The 20,390-nt window shown below is 36.8% G+C and overlaps 1 protein-coding gene across 1 annotated transcript in view; it reads right to left on the bottom strand.

Moving 5' to 3' along the window:
* The window catches only part of KIF6 (kinesin family member 6), a 387,265-nt gene that overhangs the window by 310,835 nt on the left and 56,040 nt on the right, over nt 1-20,390 (bottom strand). The window lies entirely within an intron of this gene.

The raw sequence follows: 20,390 nt of genomic DNA, 5'->3' as shown, positions 1-20,390 counted from the left end.
TTAATAGGGATTGCATTGGATCTATAGATGGCTTTAGGTAGTATGTTCATTTTAACAATATTAATTCTTCTGATCCAAGAACATGGTATATCTTTCCACTTATTTGTATCTTCTTCAATTTCCTCTTCAATGTCTTGTAACTTCCAGTGTACAGATCTTTCACCTCCTTGGTTAAATTTATTTCTAAGTATTTTATTGGTTTCGATGTTATTGTAAATTAAATTGTATTTTTTCTTTCTTTTTCAGATATTTTGTTGCTAGTGTGTAGAAACACAACTGATCTCTGTATTTTCATTTTGTATCCTGCAACTTTAGGGAATTTGTTGATTAGTTCCAACAGTTTTTTTGGTGGAGTCTTTAGGATTTTCTATATGTAAGATCATATCATCTACAAACAGAGACAATTTTACTTCTTCCTCTCAAATATGGATGGCTTTTATTTCTTTTCCTTGCCTAATTGCTCTGGCTTGGACTTCCAGTATTATGTTGAATGGAAGTGGTAAAAGTGGGCACTCTTGTCTTATTCCTGATTTTAGTGGGAAAGCTTTAAAGCTTTCACCGTTGAGTATGATGTTAGCTGTGGTTTTATTATATATGGCATTTATTATGTTGAGGTACATTCTTTTTATACTCAATTTAGTTGAGAGTTTTTATCTTGAAAGAATGTTGAATTCTGTCAAATGCTTTTTCTGCACCTATTGAGATGATCAAATGATTTTTATCTTCTATTCCATTACTGTGGTGTATCACATTTATTGATTTGCATATGTTGAATCATCCCTGCATTCCGGGGATAATCCTATTTGAACATCGTGTATGATCCTTTTAATATGCTGTTGAATTCAGTTTTCTAGTATTCTGTTGAGAAGTTCTGCATCTATATTCAACAGGGATATTAGTCTATAGTTTTGTGGTGTCCTTAGTCTGGCTTGTTATCAGTGTAATGCTGGCCTTGTAAAATGAATTTGGGAATGTTCCCTCCTCTCTAATTTTTTTAGAAGAGTTTGAAAAGGATGAAAAGGTGATAATTTTTAGATATCTGGTAGAATTCACCAGTGAAACCATCTGGTCCCAAGATTTTCTTTGTTGAAAGGTTTCTGATTACTGATTCAATTTCTTTACTGTTATTGGTCTGTTCAAAGTTTCTATTTCTTCATGATTCCATCTTGCTACACTGCATATTTCTAAAAAAGTTTTTCTAGGTTATTCAATTTGTTGGCATATTAAGGTTCACAGTAGTCTCTTATGATCCTTTGTATTTCTGTGATGTCAGCTGTTATGTCTCTGTTTTCATCTCTGACTTTATTTGTTTGAGAATTCTACCTTTTACTCTTAGGCTAGCTAAAGGTTTGTCAATTTTGTTTATCTTTTTTAAAAAAACAGCTTTTCATTTCATTGATTTTTTTCTATTGTCTTTCTGGTTTCTATTTTGCTCATTTCTGCTCTGATCTCTATTTCCTTCCATCTTCTAACTTTGGGCTTAGTTTGTTCTTCCTCTTCTAGTTCCTTGAGTTTTAAAGTTAGGTTATTTGTAATCTTTCTTTTTCTTAATGTAAGCATTTATAATTATAAACTTCCCTCTTAGAACTGCTTTTGTTGCATCCCATAAGTTTTAGTGTGTTGTGTTTCCATTTGTGTTTCTTTCAAGCTATTTTTAGATTCCTCTTTTGATTTCTTCTTTGACCCTTTGTTTATTCAGGAGTGTGTTGTTTAATTTCCACACATTTGGGAATTTTCCAGTTTTCCTCCTGTTATTGATTTCTAGTTTCATACCATTGTGGTTGGAAAAGATATTTGGTATAATTAATGTTCTTAGATATTCTAAGGTTTTTTGGTGACCTAATATATGATCTATCACACATGGAGAATGTTCCATGTATGCTTGAGAAGAATGCATTCTGCTGCTGTTGGTAGGAATGTTCTGTATAGGTCTGGTAAGTCCATTTGGTTTAACGTATAGTTCACATCCAATGTTTTCTTATTGATCTTCCATCTGGATTATCTATCCATTGTTGAGAGAGAGGTATTGAATTCCACTACTATTATTGTATTGCCTACTTATACCTTCAGATCTGTTAGCATTTGCTTAGGTGCTCTGATGTTGGATGCATATATATTTACAATTATTATATCTTCATGATGAATTGACTCTTTTATCATTATGATTAACTTTGTTTCGTGTTACATTTATTGGTTTAAAGTCTACTTTGTCTGATATAAGAACACTCTTGCTTTCTTTTGGTTTCCATGTGTGTGAAATATATTTTTCCATCCCTTCACTTGAGGTCTACATGTGTCCTTAAAACTGAAGTGAGTCTCTTATCAGCAGTATATAGTTGGGTCTTGTTTTTTAATCCATTCAACTACTCTGTGCCTTTTGACTGGAGAATTTAATCCATTAACATTTAAAGTAATTATTGATAGGTAAGGATTTAATAATGTCATCTTATTCATTGCTTTCTGGCTGCTTTGTAGTTCCTTTGTCCCTTTCTTCCTCTTTTCCTGTCTTTCCTTGTGAATTGATGGTTTTCCATGTGGTATGCTCTGATTCCCTCCTTTCTATCTTTTGTGTATATCCTATAAGTTTTTGCTTTTTGGTTACTATGAGGCTTACATAAAACATCTTAACAATATAACAGTTTATTTTAGGTTGATAACAACTTAACTTTGATCACATACCCATTTGATCACATACCCAAAATTCTACCCATTTACTCCTTGCCCCACATTTTGTTTTTGATATCACAATACCTCTTTTTATATTGTGTATTCATTAACAAAATATTGTAGCTATAGTTATGTTTAGTACTTTTGCATTTTAAACTCTATACTAGAGTTAAACAATTAACACATCACCATATTACAGTATTAAAGTGTTCTGAAATTGACTATGTACTTACCTTTACCAGTACGTTTTATCTTTTCATATGTTTTCATGTTGCTAATTAGTGTCTTTTCTTTTCAGCTTGAAGAACTCCTTTCAGCATTTCTTGTAAGGCAGGTCTAGTGGTGATAAATTCCATCAGCTTTTGTTTGTTTGGGAAAGTATCTCTCCCTCATTTCTGAAAGACAACTTTGCCAGTGAAGTATTCTTGGTTGGCAGGATTTTTTCTTTTCTTCTTTCAGCACTTTTATATATCATTCCACTCTCTCCTGGGCTGCAAAGTTTATGCTGAGAAATCTGCTGATAACCTTATGGGGTTTCCCTTATTGTGAGGATTTTTTTTTCTTGGTGTTTTTAAATTTTTCTCTTTGTCTTTGATTTTAGACAGTTTTATTTTAATATGTCTTGGATAAGACCATTTTGGTCTGAAATTTTGGGGTGACCTATTAGCTCCAGGAACATGGATGTCCAAATCTTTCCCCAGATTTGAGAATTCTTAGCCGTTATTTCTTTAAATAAGCTTTCTGCACCTTTTTTTTATCCCTCTCTTCTCCTTCTGGGACTTTAATAATGAGTAGATTCTTTTAATGGTATCCCATACTTCATGTAGGTTTTCTTCACTCTTTTTCATTCTTTTTTCTTTTTGCTCCTCTAACTGGATGACTTCAAATGACTTTTTTTCTAGTTAATCAATTCTTCCTTCTGCTTGGTTGAATCTGCTACGGAAGCTTTCTAATGAACCTTCAATTCAGTTATTGTACTCATTGACCCTAGGATTTTGTTTATTTTTTTAATGGTTTCTATTTCTTTGTTGAACTTCCTATTTTGTTCATGCATTGTTTTCCTAATTTCATTTAGTTGTCTATCTTTGTTTTCTTGTAGTTCACCACATTTCTTTAAGCAGGTTATTCTGAATGCTTTGTCAGAAAGTACATAGATCTCTATTTCTTTAGGGCCGGTCATCGGAGCTTTATCAATTTCCTTTGGTGATGTCATGCCTGCATGGGTGAACTTGGATCTTGTGTCCACAGGGGCTGACCAGGCACTGGGAATCACTGGGGTTGGTCTGGCATCTGGGTCCAGTCAAGAGCAGGGGTGGATTGGGAGCCTGAGTTCACAGGAGCTGGCTTGGAGGCTGGTTCACAGGAGCCAGCCTGGTGCTATGGCCAGTCTGGAGCCTTGGGCTACGGGAGCTGGATTATTATAGAATATTTCTGCTCAACAGAATTTGTCACCAGTTACATAGCACTATCCCATTAGCAATGTCATTTGAATATAAATTTCTTAGCCATAAATGCTCTAGGTAAATGAAGTCTATGACTTTAAGTACCAAACATTAAACATTTTATTGTTTTTTGATAGAAAACCTTCTAAAATATATTAGGCATTCCTGTCTTGAAAAGCAAAGGATACAGAGAACAAATTAGCATTTTCATTTTGATTTAGCTACAGCCTATGAAAAGTGAGTACTGTAGTGTGCTACACTGGCACCTGATGATTGTTATATCTACTTTTTTAACTTAAATATTCTCTCTTTCTACCAGTTGTCTTAATATACTATCCTCTAATATGTGCTCACTCTCCCCCCATCTTCAGTGGAATAGAAAACCAAATGGCAAAGCTTCATAGAATGCTATATAAAGATTTTTAAATGTAAGTTCCACCTATATATACTCTATGGCTATTTCTGTATTACATTGCTACAATAAAAAATAAACAAAGAAATGTAAATGGGCAAAATTTGTCTCCAGTTCCTTTCTGTACAGCCTCCTCATCCAAACTCAATCTGCCCCCTCTCCATTGGGCACTGGGAAATTTCATATGCTTCCAGTCTCATCTGTCTTAAGGGAAAATACTAATTAAAAATAAAGATGGTGGGATAAGGACCTTTAAAATTTACTTCTCCACAAGAACAATGGGAACAGTGGCAAATATAGTAAAAATCAAATTTTTCAAAACCCTAGAAGTTATCCAAAGGCTCACAACAGTCCAAGGAGTGCTTACTCAAGAAAAATGGCTGAGTATCAGTAAAAACAGTGAGCTTTATGATATTTTAACCTAATCATTCCCAACTCCACTGTAGCCTTGAAAGACAATAGCCTTGCAACCACAGTAAGTGTGACTGTGCAAACTAGCAACCAGGAGACTAGCAACGATTGGGGGGCAGTACAGGTTTGGAGCTCCCCAAAAAGCCCAAAGAAATGTACTTCTCTGATCTGTCTGGAAGCTACCTGGAAAAGCCCCACTCTGAGCACCTGTCATTGTCTGACCTGACTCAGAGTTTACTCAGTGCAAAGAGCCTCTCCGCATGGTGTTTATTGAAAAACAAAAAAAAATCAGTGTTAAGTGTCTAATATTACAGTTGCCCTAACCTGCAATGCTAGGAGGCAAACAAGAGGGTGAACAAAGGCTTACAATAAACATCTGTCAAATGATATGTCTATGAGGGGGTTTGAAAAGTTATGATATATTCCTGGGGCTCTAGAGGGACACATACACATGCAGGGCTATGTGCATGCCCAGGGAAGACCTGAGAAGGTCATTATATCTCACTTCTGGCTGACCTTGAGGCTCTGCACAAGCATAAAATGAAGGCTAAGGCAGAGTTATAAATTTCTAGAGCATTGAAGGGGTGCCCCAACACATACACAGAGTTCTTCATCAAAAGCTTGGAAACTGGTTCAAGGCATTTATGGAAATCTCTGTCCAATCATTAGCTGATGACCAAGCAACTGAGCAGGGATTTCAGAGGCTGCATACAACAAAGAATACAGACTTTACAGAATTAGTCTAGAAAATTCACTAAACAAACAAACCAGCAGCAGCAACAACAATAACAAACAACAATAACAAACCCTGGGGAGGGTAGGCATGTGATTTTCAGAACTGACATATTATATTACTTAAAACGCCCAGTTTTCCAACAAAAAAGTTTTGAGACCCACAAAGAAATAGGAAAGTATTTCCCATACACAAGAAATAAAATGTTTAATAGAAACAGTCCTGGAGGAAGCCCAGACTACAGCTCACTAACTAGTTAAATAATTTATTTATTATAAATATGTTCAGAGAACAAAAGTAAAGCATGTTTAGAGAATTAAAGAAAGTATGAGAATAAGATCTCACATAAAAAAGAATATTAATAAAAATAAATTTTTAAAAAAGAACCAGTAGGGCTTCCCTGGTGGCACAGTAGTTGAGAGTCCGCCTGCCAATGCAGGGGACACGGGTTCGTGCCCCGGTCCGGGAAGATCCCACATGCCGCAGAGTGGCTGGGCCCGTGAGCCATGGCCGTTGAGCCTGCGCGTCTGGAGCCTGTGCTCCACAATGGGAGAGGCCACAGCAGTGAGAGGCCCGCGTACCACAAAAAAAGAAAGAAAAAAAAAAGAACCAGTAGAAATTCTGGAGTTGAAAATTAAGATAACCAAAACTTTTTTTTTTTAATTCACTAGAACAGCACATTTGACTTAATACAAGAAAGAGTCAGTAAACTGCAGGGTAGGTCAATTGAGATTATCCAGTCTGAGGAAAAGAAATTAAAAAGAATGAAGAAAAATAAATAGAAACTTAAGAGATCAACATACACATAATGGGAGTCCCAGATGGAGAGGGGAGAAATATTTAAAAAAATAATGGCTCTAAACTTCCCAAATTTGATGGGAAACATTAATCTATAATATATTTCGAAGAATCTCAGTATAGGGGCTTCCCTGGTGGCGCAGTGGTTGAGAGTCCGCCTGCCGATGCAGGGGACACGGGTTCATGCCCCAGTCTGGGAAGAGCCCACATGTCGCGGAGCGGCTGGGCCTGTGAGCCATGGCTGCTGAGCCTGCGCATCTGGAGCCTGTGCTCTGCTCTGCAATGGGAGAAGAGGCCACAACAGTGAGAGGCCCGTGTACCGCAAAAAAAAAAAAAAAAAAAAGAATCTCAGTATACTCCACGTAGGACAAACTCAAAGGTATCCAAGTCTAGACATGTCATAATCAAACTGTCTAAAGACAAAGCAAACCTTAAATGTAGCAAAAGAGAAGTGACTGATTACCTACAAGGAATCTTCAGTAAGATTAACGATGGATTTTTCAACAGGAATGATGGAGGCCAGAAGGCAATGGAACAACGTACTCAAAATGCCAAAAGACTAGTTTGGACATCTTTCTTTGCAGAAATTAACAAGTTTCTCCTAATATTTATATTTTAATTTTGTTTTCAGATCGGTCATTACTACTGTGTAGAAATACAAGTGATTTTTTTACACAGATATTATATCCTGCAAACTTGCTGAATGTGTTTATTACTTATAATCATTTTATAGTGGATTCCTCAAGATTTTCTTATATACACAATTATGTCATCTGCAAATAGAGATACTTTTACTTCTTCATTTCCAATCTAGATATCTTTTATTTCATTTCTTGCTTAAATGCACTGGCTAGTTTGCGAGTGACAAATTCTCTTGGTTTATGTTTACCTGGGAATGCCTTAAGTTCTTCTTAATTTTTGAAGAATGAGTTTGAAGCTATAGAATTCTCTATTTGCATATGTGATTTTTTGTTTTATTTTATTTTATTTTTCTTGGTGTCTCTTACTCTTCTTTTTTAATTAAAGTATAGTTAATTTACAATGTCATGTTACTTTCAGGTGTACAGCAAAGTGATTCAGTTATTCTTTTCCATTATAGGTTATTATAAGATTGTGAATATAGTTCCCTGTGCTATACAGTAGGACCTTGTTGTTTATCTGTCTTATATGTAGTAGTTTGTATCTGCTAATCCTAAACTCCTAATTTATTCCTCACCCCCTTTCCCCTTTGATAACCATAAGTTTGTTTTCTATGTCTGTGAGTTTGTTTCTGTTTTGTAAATAAGTCCATTACTGTTCTATTTTAGATTCCACAAATAAGTGATATCATATGATATTTGTCTTTCTCTGTCTGACTTATTTCAGTTAGTATGATAATCCACAGGCCCATTCAGGTTGCTGCAAATAGCATTATTTCATTCTTTTTATGGCTGAGTAGTATTCCATTGTATATACATAACCACATCTTCTTTATTCATTCAACTGTCGAAGGACATTTAGGTTGCTTCCACATCTAGGCTATTGTAAATAGTGCTGCAATGAACACTGGGGTGCATGTATCTTTTCAAATTAGAGTTTTCTCCAGATGTATGCCCAGGTGTGGGATTGCTGGATCACATGGTAACTCTATTTTTAGTTTTTTGTTTTTTTTTTTAATTAATTAATTAATTAATTAATTTTTTTTTTGGCGGTATGCGGGCCTCTCACTGTTGTGGCCTCTCCCGTTGCGGAGCACAGGCTGCGGACGCGCAGGCTCAGCGGCCATGGCTCACAGGCCCAGCCGCTCTGCGGCATGTGGGATCTTCCCAGACCGGGGCATGAACCCGTGTCCACTGCATCGGCAGGTGGACTCTCAACAACTGCGCCACCAGGGAAGCCCCTATTTTTAGTTTTTTAAGGAACCTCCATGTTTTCCACAGTGACAGCACCAATTTACATTCCCACCACTAGTAGTATTTTTAAAAGACAGAAAGAGAAAGTAATAACTAATAAAAGTAATGAAAAGCAAATGATGAATTTCAGCAATGAACAATGGGATACACATTTTTGTTAAGAAATATTTCAGAACTTCCTAAAACCAACAATGCAGGTTACTGCCTAAATCATCCTAGCTAGAGACAGTTCTGATTTATGTAAATAAACCAATGCTTTATAAACCAAAGTTTGATATCAGATGAAAGCTCCATTGTAGAAACCCTCTTTCCTTTTGAAAAATGCATTTTTCCCTAGAAATTTAAATTACAAAGCTAAGATATTTTGTCATTTCTGATCTTTCAGTATTTGCATGAATAAAACAAAAATAAAGCTTCAGGCCTCTTGCAGATTATAAACTGGAGTATTATTCCACACACATCACATTTACATACTAGAAAAAATACAAATCATTTTAGTTTTTCACTTTTATTACTCTTTGTTTAACCACAAGTAGAAGAAACCTTCTAGAAGTATCTGCATAAAGTGAGACTTTATTTTGTTTAACTAGATGAGAAGGCTTTAGAAAGCTCCTTATACAACATCTAAATCAAAGCAATCAACAACAAATTATTACTGTGATGAGAATTTAGTTCACTAAACCAAACAAATGATATTATAGTCCCTCAAATTTGAAGAGCTAAGCAGATTTGAAAACAACAACAAAGTAATGGGATCACGGATTTTATAATTGGTGTCGTTAGCAGTTTTCTAACTACTTTTTGTTCAATAGAAGAATCCTTCTAAGGTATTTCTGGAAAACAGATATCTGAACTATACTTAAACAGCTGTTTGATTCAGGAGCAGGATGGAATCATATCTGGGTGGGGCTGCCTTTATTTTTGAGGGGAGAGAGGCAAGTGAGGTAGTACCTTAAAAGATCATGCAGTTGAGACTTAGAAAAATTAATAAAATACAGAGAAATACATTATTTATAATTTTAAAAACTTTTTATCGGAACGAATCAAATTAGTTCACCAGAAAACACAAATAAACTAGTTAGTACTAAGAGCAGAATTTTTTAAGCAAATAGATATTATACTATACAGTATGTTTAATTTGACTAAAATCTTTACATCAATAAGACTAATCTGGACCAGAATTATCAAAATTAAGGTCCCTATTGTAAATACATAGCTACCTTATTACTTCATCTTGCCTTTCACCCAGTTCTAAGAGCCCCAGTAGCTTAAATTCACTAATTTTTATTCGGTTTTAATTTTCAGAACAGTTCATTTCTGTCCACTGCAGCCCTTCTTCTAGAATAAAGTCCCTCAGAAGTAGCCTCAAGCAGTTCTTTGGTGCAGCCAATTGTCTTTTACAGAGAATATGATAAGTGACTCTTACTTGTTTCACTTTCATAATATTTCTGAGTGCATAATTCAGCAGCTTGAATTTTTAAGAGGAATTTGAACCCAAGACAGTAGCAACTCATAATTAACACAATTAACATGACTCCATTTTGCCATAAATAAAAATAATCTTCCCATCTGTTAAGCCAAGCGAACCCGTAATTTGTAAAATTTCCAGCAAATTTTGGTCATGGGGCATTCCCTTTGCTATAAAGGGGAAGTGGGTAGAAAAAAATAGTGAGGGCAACCTACGCTTCAGGGAAACTTGAGAAGGCAGTAGACTGGAGAGCTAAATTGTTCTGCCCAGCAAGCTTTCTTAGTCCCTCTTCTTCTGATAATAAACCCTTCACCCACTCCATTCCATTCTTCAAGCTCATGAGGAACAGGCAAATGTGCAGGGCTTATAACTCAGGCCTGGCCAATCACACCACCTCATTCCACCATGGTCCCCCCAACTCCTGCCCTGTCTGTAACAGTTATTCTTCTAAGAGGCTGATGACATGCCTCAAGCAGAGCAAATAAGAATCCCTCCCATACGAATTTTGAGAGGAAAAAAGCTTCCTTTTTGCTGGGGTCCTTGAACCATGGCTGCCAGGGGCCATCTCCCCTGTCTTTCTGCACAGGGAAGCAGAACCATGCATGGGTCAGATGGGTGGGGAAGGAATCTTAGCCTTGTCAAGTACCTAGTTCAAGTAGCAATGACCCTGATTTTTGCAGCACCCCCTTCAATTCTCTGAGCTAACCCAGTTATGTGAGCCAAGAAATCCTCTCTTTTCTTTGAGATGGGATTCTATTTTATGTAAACAAAAGAGTCCTAACTAATACAAAGTCTCTGGAGCGACCTGCAAAACATCTTTCGTACCTTGGTTTACACCAGAGATCTCAAGCTGGCAATGAATCTTGCCTACAAGAATGCTTATGTGGGACATGCGTTCTCCCGTTTGCCACAGTCCCCTAAACTCCCTGTTGTCTTAGACTCCATTGCTTCCCAAATGTATGATACTAGCCTAGACCTGAAGGCAGGGCTGCATCTCTGTACAATAATGGAGTGCCAGCCACAGTGTGGTCCCTGTGAATGCCATCACTCCCCCAGAGGGGCACAGTGCTGTCACTCATGAAGACTATGCTGAATCATGCCCCCTTGAGATATGTAACATGGATGTACTGGTTAAAGGCATGTAAGTTTAGTTTCCCTTGGTTTAGACATCGTCCTTCTAAAAGCACGCTCTGGCAAGATCATTCTAAGGTCTTGAGAGATCCACTTTTATGATGTATTGATCTAGCTGTAAATCCTAGTAAGAAAAATAAAGTGGGTTACATGGCTAACCTTAGTTGACCTAAATCAACCACTAGTTATTTTTTGGAAAGGAATATCCAAGGCAAGGATATCTAGATTAAAAACAACCTACACATTCAAAATGTGTTTTTGTCAGAAAAATAAAACTGCAAATGTAGATTAAGTGGTAATTGATACACTTGGGATCATTATTTAAAGCTTTTTGTAAGTGTCTATGGGAACACTGGTTATTGGACTAGGGTCACAAAAAAGAAACTCATAGGCCAGATTCAGTCAAAAGAGCATTTTGTTTGTCCAGCACTATCTTTTTTTAACAAAATTTAATCTGAATGCTCTTATCCTACAGGACCGGTACTCCCCAATTTGGGCACAGATAGTACCACTCCCTATTCCCCTCACTGGCTTATTTCAGATTAGCTGCCTTCCCTCTGTGGAATTTTGAGTTTTGCAACCCCTGGTGTAAAGTAACTCAGATAAATGTTAAGAGATTAACACTATGATTTTTTTTTAAGTAAACTAAATTGAACTAAATATAAGAATGGTATGAGCATGAACAAATCTTCCAGATTTTGAAACGTCATAGGTAAACCCCCTCACACCATCAACCACCCAAGAAACAGACTGGATATCTCTTCCATCATTGCTCACATTGAATAAGTTTTAAATTAGATGAGAGAACAGGGATGTTGGGTGCTTTCTTCTCAAACAGTCCCTTTGGCACAATCATAACTCCCACTCTTGGATGTGTCACAAAAACAGGATCAGCAACCGTCTGTCTTGAATGATTTGCAAATTCTTCTCCTTGGATACAGGGGCTAAGAAAAAGGACCTTTTTAGGTTCTTTCCAGCTCTATGATTCTCAGGGATTTGTTCACAGTCTTGTCCCAACTACTTCAAACCAAACTTTGCAAGAGGCAAACACATCACAGGGTACATAATCCAAACAGACTCCCTTGAAAGGATTCTCAAGATGTAAGCACACTAAACAGCTTCATGTCCATAAGTTCATGGACCAAATCCAGGCCAAAGTGCTCTCTAATTGAGGTTGTTTATTATTTCCCAAGTTTCTGAAGAAACCATTTTGTCTCAGTATTAATAATAAGCAGCTTAAATCTGGAAACATAACAGAAATGCATGAAACTTCAATAGAAGAAAATGACCCCTTCTGAACACAATCCAGTTCTGAACTATGTTTTAGTTTCAAGTCCAGTATACTGTATTAAAAAGTGAAGGCTAAATTTTTATCTTATTTACATTATGAAAAATGCATTTACTGTAGCATTTCTGACAGATATTTTTTCTGTGACCCTTGAGAATAAACACTTAGATTCATTAAATGCATAATCATTTTCAGATGACCATCTAAAGAGGCAACTAAAATGAAACAAAAGTTTTATACAGTAATGTGGAAAAATCCATTGTCTACAGAAATTTATTTGAGCAGAATCTTGCATAAAGTCTGAATTCATTTTTTTGTGTATATTTTGAAGGGATACAAAAGAGAATAGAAAACAATTTTCCCTAAAATTGTAACACTGAATTTTCTGTCAGTAAATTGATAAACCACATTTTTGAAGCACCCATTATTTTATATTAAAGCCTGGCACTATGTGCTATGTGAATTTATAGGGGAAAGAAAAACCTTACAGTGCAAAATAATTAGCAAGATAAGTATCTTTAAATATATGAGGATGTGCATATATTATGCCTACATAATCTTCTAATTTACACATTAATCTATAATTTTAAAAACCCCAAGTGACTTATTTATAAATATGTTTGCAGAGAGACGAAGGATTTATAAAAACTCCTCTTTAAGGATTTGTCATTAGAAAGGCAAAGGGAGAAAACTGTATTTTCCTGGAGACTCCATTCTTTTCCTCTCAAGACTGAACAAAGCGTTTCGGCTCTCCAGCCGTCTGAGTAGGTAGAAACAGAAATCCATGAATGTAGGTTAAGAGGTGGGGAATACAGGCACAGAAAGGAAGGGAAAAAGGGGCCCACGTTGTGGGGATGAGTTATCTGAAGAGTTCTGAAAGAGAGTGGAGAGTGGGAAAATGAGAACCGAGTGTGGCGGCAGAGGACAGCAGGTGGTTGCTATCAGTGTGGAGGATGCTGAGAGAAACAGCAATGGAGAAAGGATGTGAAAGATGTTTGCAGCACATTAAATACGCACTCTCCTACCCTTTACATTTGCTTGAGAGCCTGAAAACAACCTGACTTTTGTGTATGTTCAAAATGACACACTACACAGACTGGATCACATGGAGCTCTAGTTTATATTTGAGTTACAAGCCTTCTTCTCTAAACTTTCAATCTCAAGATTAAATAAGAACTAAATAAGATCTTCTAACTTGATGTCAATTTTGTGTGAAATGGAAGACATTTTTCACATTCTTGGGAAAATTTAAACACACTTTGATTTCGATGGACAATAATCAAGGAGGGGAGAACCTTCAAGATGGCAGAGGAGTAAGATGTGGCTATCACCTTCCTCCCAACAAATACATCAAAAGTACATCTACATGCAGAACAACTCCTACAGAACACCTACTGAATACTGGCAGAAGACCTCAGACTACCCAAAAGGCAAGAAACTCCCCATGTACCTGGCCGTGTGGCTGACAGGGTCTTGGTGCTCTGGTCAGGTGTCAGGTCTGAGGCTATGAGGTGGGAGAGCCAAGTTCAGGACATTGGACAACTGGAGATCTCCCAGCCCCATGTAATATCAATTAGTGAGAGCTCTCCCAGAGGTCTCTGTCTCAACGCTAAGACGCACCTCCACTGAACAACCAGCAAGCTCCAGTGCTGGATACCCCATGCCAAACAACTAGCAAGACAGGAACACAACCCCACCCATTAGCAGAGAGGCTGCCTAAAATCATAATAAGTTCACAGACACCCCAAAACACACCACCGGATGCGGTCCTGCCCACCAGAAAGACAAGATCCAGCCTCATCCACCAGAACACAGGCACTAGTCCGCTGCACCAGAAAGCCTACACAACCCACCGAACCAACCTTACCCACTGGGGGCAGACACCAAAAACAATGGGAATTGCAGACCTGCAGCATGCGAAAAGGAGACCCCAAACACAGTAAGTTAAGCAAAATGAGAAGACAGAGAAACACACAGCAGATGAAGGAGCAAGGTAAAAACCCACCAGACCAAACAAATGAAGAGGAAATAGGCAGTCTACCTGAAAAAGAATTCAGAGTAATAGTAGTAAAGATGATCCAAAATCTGAGAAATAGAATGGAGAAAATACAAGAAATGTTTAACAAGGACCTAGAAGAACTAAAGAGCAAAAAAACAATGATGAAAACACAATAAATGAAATTAAAAATTCACTAGAAGGAATCAATAGCAGAATAACTGAGGCAGAAGAATGGATGAGTGACCTGGAAGATAAAATAGTGGAAATAACTACTGAAGAGCAGAATAAAGAAAAAAGAATCAAAGGAATTGAGGACAGTCTCAGAGACCTCTGGGACAACATTAAACGCAGCAACATTCGAATTATAGGGGTCCCAGAAGAAGAGAAAAGGAAAAGAACCGAGAAAATATTTGAAGAGATTATAGTTGAAAACTTCCCTAACATGGGAAAGGAAATTGTCAATCAAGTCCAGGAAGCACAGAGAGTCCCAGACAGGATAAATCCAAGGAGAAACATGCCAAGACACATATTAATCAAACTATCAAAACATAATGCTAAGAGCCATGAAAGGGGACATCGACAGTAACACGATAATAGTAGGGGACTTTAACACCCCACTTTCACCAATGGACAGATCAACCAAATGAAAATAAGTAAGGAAACACAAGCTTTAAATGACACAGTAAACAAGATGGACTTAATTGATACTTATAGGACATTCCATCCAAAAACAACAGAACACACTTGCTTCTCAAGTGCTCATGGAACATTCTCCAGGATAGACCATATCTTGGGTCACATATAAAGCACTGGTAAATTTAAGAGAATTGAAATTGTATCAAGTATCTTTTCCAACCACAATGCTATGAGACTTGATATCAATTACAGGGAAAAAACTGTAAAAAATACACCCAAGGAGGCTAAATAATATGCTACTAAATACCAAGAGATCACTAAATAAATCAAAGAGGAAATAAAAAAAATACCTAGAAACAAATGACAATGAAAACATGACGGCCCAAAACCTATGGGATGCAGCAAAAGCAGTTCTAAGAGGGAAGTTTATAGCAATACAATCCTTCCTCAAGAAACAAGAAACATCTCAAATAAACAATCTAACTTTACACCTAAAGCAATGAGAGAAAGAACGAAAAAAACCCAAAGTTAGCAGAAAGAAAGAAATGGCAAAGACCAGATAAGAAATAAATGAAAAAGAAATGAAGGAAACGATAGCAAAGATCAATAAAACTAAAAGCTGGTTCTTTGAGAAGATAAAAAAAATTGATAAACCATTCACCAGACTCATCAAGAAAAAACGGGAGAAGACTCAAATCAACAGAATTAGAAATGAAAAAGGAGAAGTAACAACTGACATTGCAGAAATGCAAAGGATCATGAGAGATTACTACAAGCAACTCTATGCCAATAAAATGGACAACCTGGAAGAAATGGACAAATTCTTAGAAAAGTACAACCTTCTGAGCCTGAACCAGGAAGAAATAGAAAATATAAACAGACCAATCACAAGCACTGAAATTGAGACTGTGATTAAAAATCTTCCAACAAACAAAAGCCCAGGACCAGATGGCTTCACAGGCGAATTCTATCAAACATTCAGAGAAGTGCTAAGACCAACCCTCCTCTAACTCTTCCAAAATATAGCAGAGAGAGGGACACTCCCAAACTCATTCTATGAGGCCACCATCACCTTGACACCAAAACCAGACAAAGATGTCACAAAAAAGAAAACTACAGACCACTATCACTGATGAATACAGATGCAAAAATCCTCAACAAAATACTAGCAAACAGAATCCAACAACACATTAAAAGGATCATACACCATGATCAAGTGGGGTTTACCCCAGGAATGCAACGATTCTTCAATTACGAAAATTAATCAATGTGATATACCATATTATCAAACTGAATAAAAATGATATGATAATCTCAATAGATGTAGAAAAAGCTTTCAACAAAATTAAACACCCATTTATGATAAAACTCTCCAGAAAGTAGGCATAGACAGAACTTACCTCAATACAATAAAGGCCATATATGACAAACCCACAGCCAACACTGTTCTCAATGGTGAAAAACCGAAAGCACTTCCATTAAGATCAGGAACAAGACAAGGGTGCCCATGCTCACCACTATTATTCAACATAGTTTTGGAAGTTTTAGCCACAGCAATCAGAGAAGAAAAAGAAATAAAAGGAATCCAAATCAGAAAAGAAGTAAAACTGTCACTGTTTGCAGATGACATGATACTACACATAGAGAATCCTGAAGATGCCACCAGAAAACTACTAGAGCTAATCAATGAATTTGGTAAAGTTGTGGGATACAAAATTAATGCACAGAAATCTCTTGCATTCCTATATACTAATGATGAAAAATCTGAAAGAGAAATTAAGGAAACACTCCCATTTACCATTGCAACAAAAAGAATAAAATACCTAGGAACAAACCTACCTAAGGAGACAAAAGATCTGTATGCAGAAAACTATAAGACACTGATGAAATAAATTAAAGACGATACCAACAGATGGAGAGATATACCATGTTCTTGGATTGGGAGAATCAACATTGTGAAAATGACTATACTACCCAAAGCAATCTACAGATTCAAAGCAATCCCTATCAAACTACCAATGGCGTTTTTCACAGAACTAGAACAAAACATTTCACAATTTGTATGGAAACACAAAAGACCCCCAATAGCCAGAGCAATCTTGAGAAAGAAAAACAGAGCTGGAGGAATCCGGCTCCCTGATTTCAGGCTATACTACAAAGCTACAGTAATCAAGACAGTAGGGTACTGGCACAAAAACAGAAATACAGATCAGTGTAACAAGATAGAAAGCCCAGAGGTAAACCCACGCACATATGGTCACCTTATCTTTGATAACGGAGGCAAGAATATATAATGGAGAAAAGACAGCCTCTTCAATAAGTGGTGCTGGGAAAACTGGACAGCCACATGTAAAAGAACGAAATTAGAGCACTCCCTAACACCATACACAAAAATAAACTCAAAATGGATTAAAGACCTAAATGTAAGGCCAGACACTATCAAACTCTTAGAGGAAAACATAGGCAGAACACTCTATGACATAAATCACAGTAAGATCCTCTTTTGACCCACCTCCTAGAGAAATGGAAATAAAAATGAAAATAAACAAATGGGACCTAATGAAATTTAAAAGCTTTTGCACAGCAAAGGAAACCATAAATAAGACGAAAAGACAACCCTCAGAATGGGAGAAAATCTTTGCAAATGAAGCAATTGACAAAGGATTAACCTCCAAAATATACAAGCAGCTCATGCAGCTCAATATGAAAAAAACAAACAACCCAATCCAAAAATGGGCAGAAGGCCTAAATAGACATTTCTCCAAAGAAGATATACAGAGATTGCCAACAAACCCATGAAAGGATGCTCAACATCACTAATCATTAGAGAAATGCAAATCAAAACTACAATGAGGTATCACCTCACATCGGTCATAGTAGCCATCATCAAAAAATCTACAAACAATAAATGCTGGAGAGTATGGAGAAAAGGGAACCCTGTTACACTGTTGATGGGAATGTAAATTGATACAGCCACTGTAGAGAACATTATGGAAGTTCCTAAAAAACTAAAAACAGGAGTACCATATGACCCAACAATCCCACTACTGGGCATATACCCTGAGAAAACCATAATTCAAAAAGAGTCATGTACCACAATGTTCACTGCAGCTCTATTTACAGTAGCCAGGACTTGGAAGCAACTTAAGTGTCCATCAACAGATGAATGGATAAAGAAGATGTGGCACCTGTGTACAATGGAATATTATTCAGCCATAAAAGAAATGAAATTGAGTTATTTGTAGTGAGATGGATGGACCTAGAGTCTGTTATACAGAGTGAAGTAAGTCAGAAGGAGAAAAACAAATATCATATGCTAACACATATATATGGAATCTAAAAAGAAAAACTGGTTCTGAAGAACCTAGTGGCACAACAGGAATAAAGGCGCAGACGTAGAGAATGGACTTGAGGACACGGGGAGGGGGAAGGGTAAGCTGGGACAAAGTGAGAGAGTGGCATTGACATATATACACTACCAAATGTAAAACAGATAGCTAGTGGGAAGCAGCCGCATAGCACAGGGAGGTCAGCTTGGTGCTTTGTGACCACCTAGAGGGGTGGGATAGGGAGGATGGGAGGGAGACGCAAGAGGGAGGAGATATGGGGATATATGTATATGTATAGCTGATTCACTTTGTTATACAGCAGAAACTAACACAACATTGTAAAGCAATTATATGCCAATAAAGCTGTTTAAAAAACAGGATGTTAAAAATAAAAATAAATAAATACCAAAAAAAAGGAGAAAGGATAAACAAATTGTAGAAAAAAAAAATCAAGGGGGGTAATTTGCCCTTGGGAACAGAAAGGTAAATAAAAATGCATCTCATGAAGTTGCTAATCACTCTTCACCATAGTCTTGGTTATATCATGCATGTACAAGAATCTAATGAGATAGATGAGCTGAGAGTCTGAAGCAGAAAGATATGAACTGATTGGGATCACTCATAAAGGAATTTGGGGAAAGGAAAAGAAAACAAGGCAGAAGGTGTGGGCCAGACCAGTACTGAGCTGACAGTTCAGCTGAGTAATGTCAAGCTCGTCCTGCAGGCCATGGAGAGTCACTGAAGGGTTGATACAGGTGGGTGGTGGCCAACGGGTGAGTAGTGGTCACTAGAGGGGCATGAGAGCAGAGGTGGGCAGGCCAGTGTTGGCTGAGACGTCATCCTATGAGGGGCCTTTTAGGAGCCACTGTGGAAAGAGACGTGAAGAGAACAGGAGGAAACAGTGTTCACAGCATTTTGTGAGAAACATATCCTGCTATTAGTTTATGGATAGTATAGTTGAGATACTATCTTACCAAGTGCTATTAACATGGTCTTAATAAACTAAAAAATCTCTAGTCCTAAAGCAATCGATAAAAATTTACATATCTAAATTTTTCTGCAGCACTGCAAATTTAATTTGATAAACACTTAACTCATTATTTTTCCTCGCAAACATATTTCTCCTCTTTCATTCTCTATAGACTTTCTCCTGAGACATCTCTATTATCCCCACTTTAAGATGAAAAAAACTGAGCTTTAAGAAGTTAACTAGATCAAAGTCACACTTAGTAAGTGATAAGACCAAAATTAAGGTCTACCTAATTCCAAATATAATATTCTTTCTACTACCTAATTAAGTTATAAAATGAATCTGACCATCTTTTTTTAAAACTTAATGATCCAGTGTGTTCATTAGAATCTTATCCAGTTAAATATTCATCTCAAATTTGCTTCACTCAGAAGTTCATAGGAAAAAAATAACATAAAAGTCTTAGAGATTACATTTACTGGTTTCATTTTTTTTTAAAGTGAGGGCTAATCATAACAAAAACATGAAGATTAAGGTGACAGATTAAGTTGTATACAACTAAACTACCTATTCTAATAGGTAATAGTATAAAAATTATAGTATTATAATAGTATATTCTAATACTTTTCATTTTCATTGCTCATCTTAAAACCACACCTTTGTGGCTCACACCACATGTAGTAAGCATCTTATAGGTATGAATGTAGTGCAGATCTATAATCTTTTCATCTTGAGTACCTTGATTTTCATTAATTATACAGTAAAATCCTGAAAAGCACTGTTTTAGAACACTTACCACTAACTAGGATGGCTAAAGTTAGGACAGAAAAATAATAACAACATTAATATCTGTGTCACCCATTGAGAGAGAAGCAAAAGACGTGCCTTTGACATCAGCATGTTAGTAATGGCATTAATAGCATAGGAGATAGAAAAGAATGTCTAATCTTTTTAGGGTTTTCCTCCTGAGGGCAGCTATCAAAGGGAGAAAGTACCAGTGACTTCGGGGACAGCCTCTAGGAAAGGCAGAAGTTTAAGAGCAGAAGAAGAAAGGACTCAGATGTTCTCCTCAATTTCCTTTGATGCCTGATATCTAAAAACTCTTTTCAATTCCCTATCTGGAACCCAAGGATCACAAAGGGATTGTAACTTGTAATGAGGTGCTAAATATATTTTACATAAAAGGTAAGCCCCCGGGTGGCTAGAAGGCTCTT

This window comes from Tursiops truncatus, chromosome 10 (assembly GCF_011762595.2).
Source record: "Tursiops truncatus isolate mTurTru1 chromosome 10, mTurTru1.mat.Y, whole genome shotgun sequence".
Classification (NCBI taxonomy): Eukaryota; Metazoa; Chordata; class Mammalia; order Artiodactyla; family Delphinidae; genus Tursiops; species Tursiops truncatus.
This window is presented reverse-complemented; position numbering and strand designations above follow the sequence as displayed.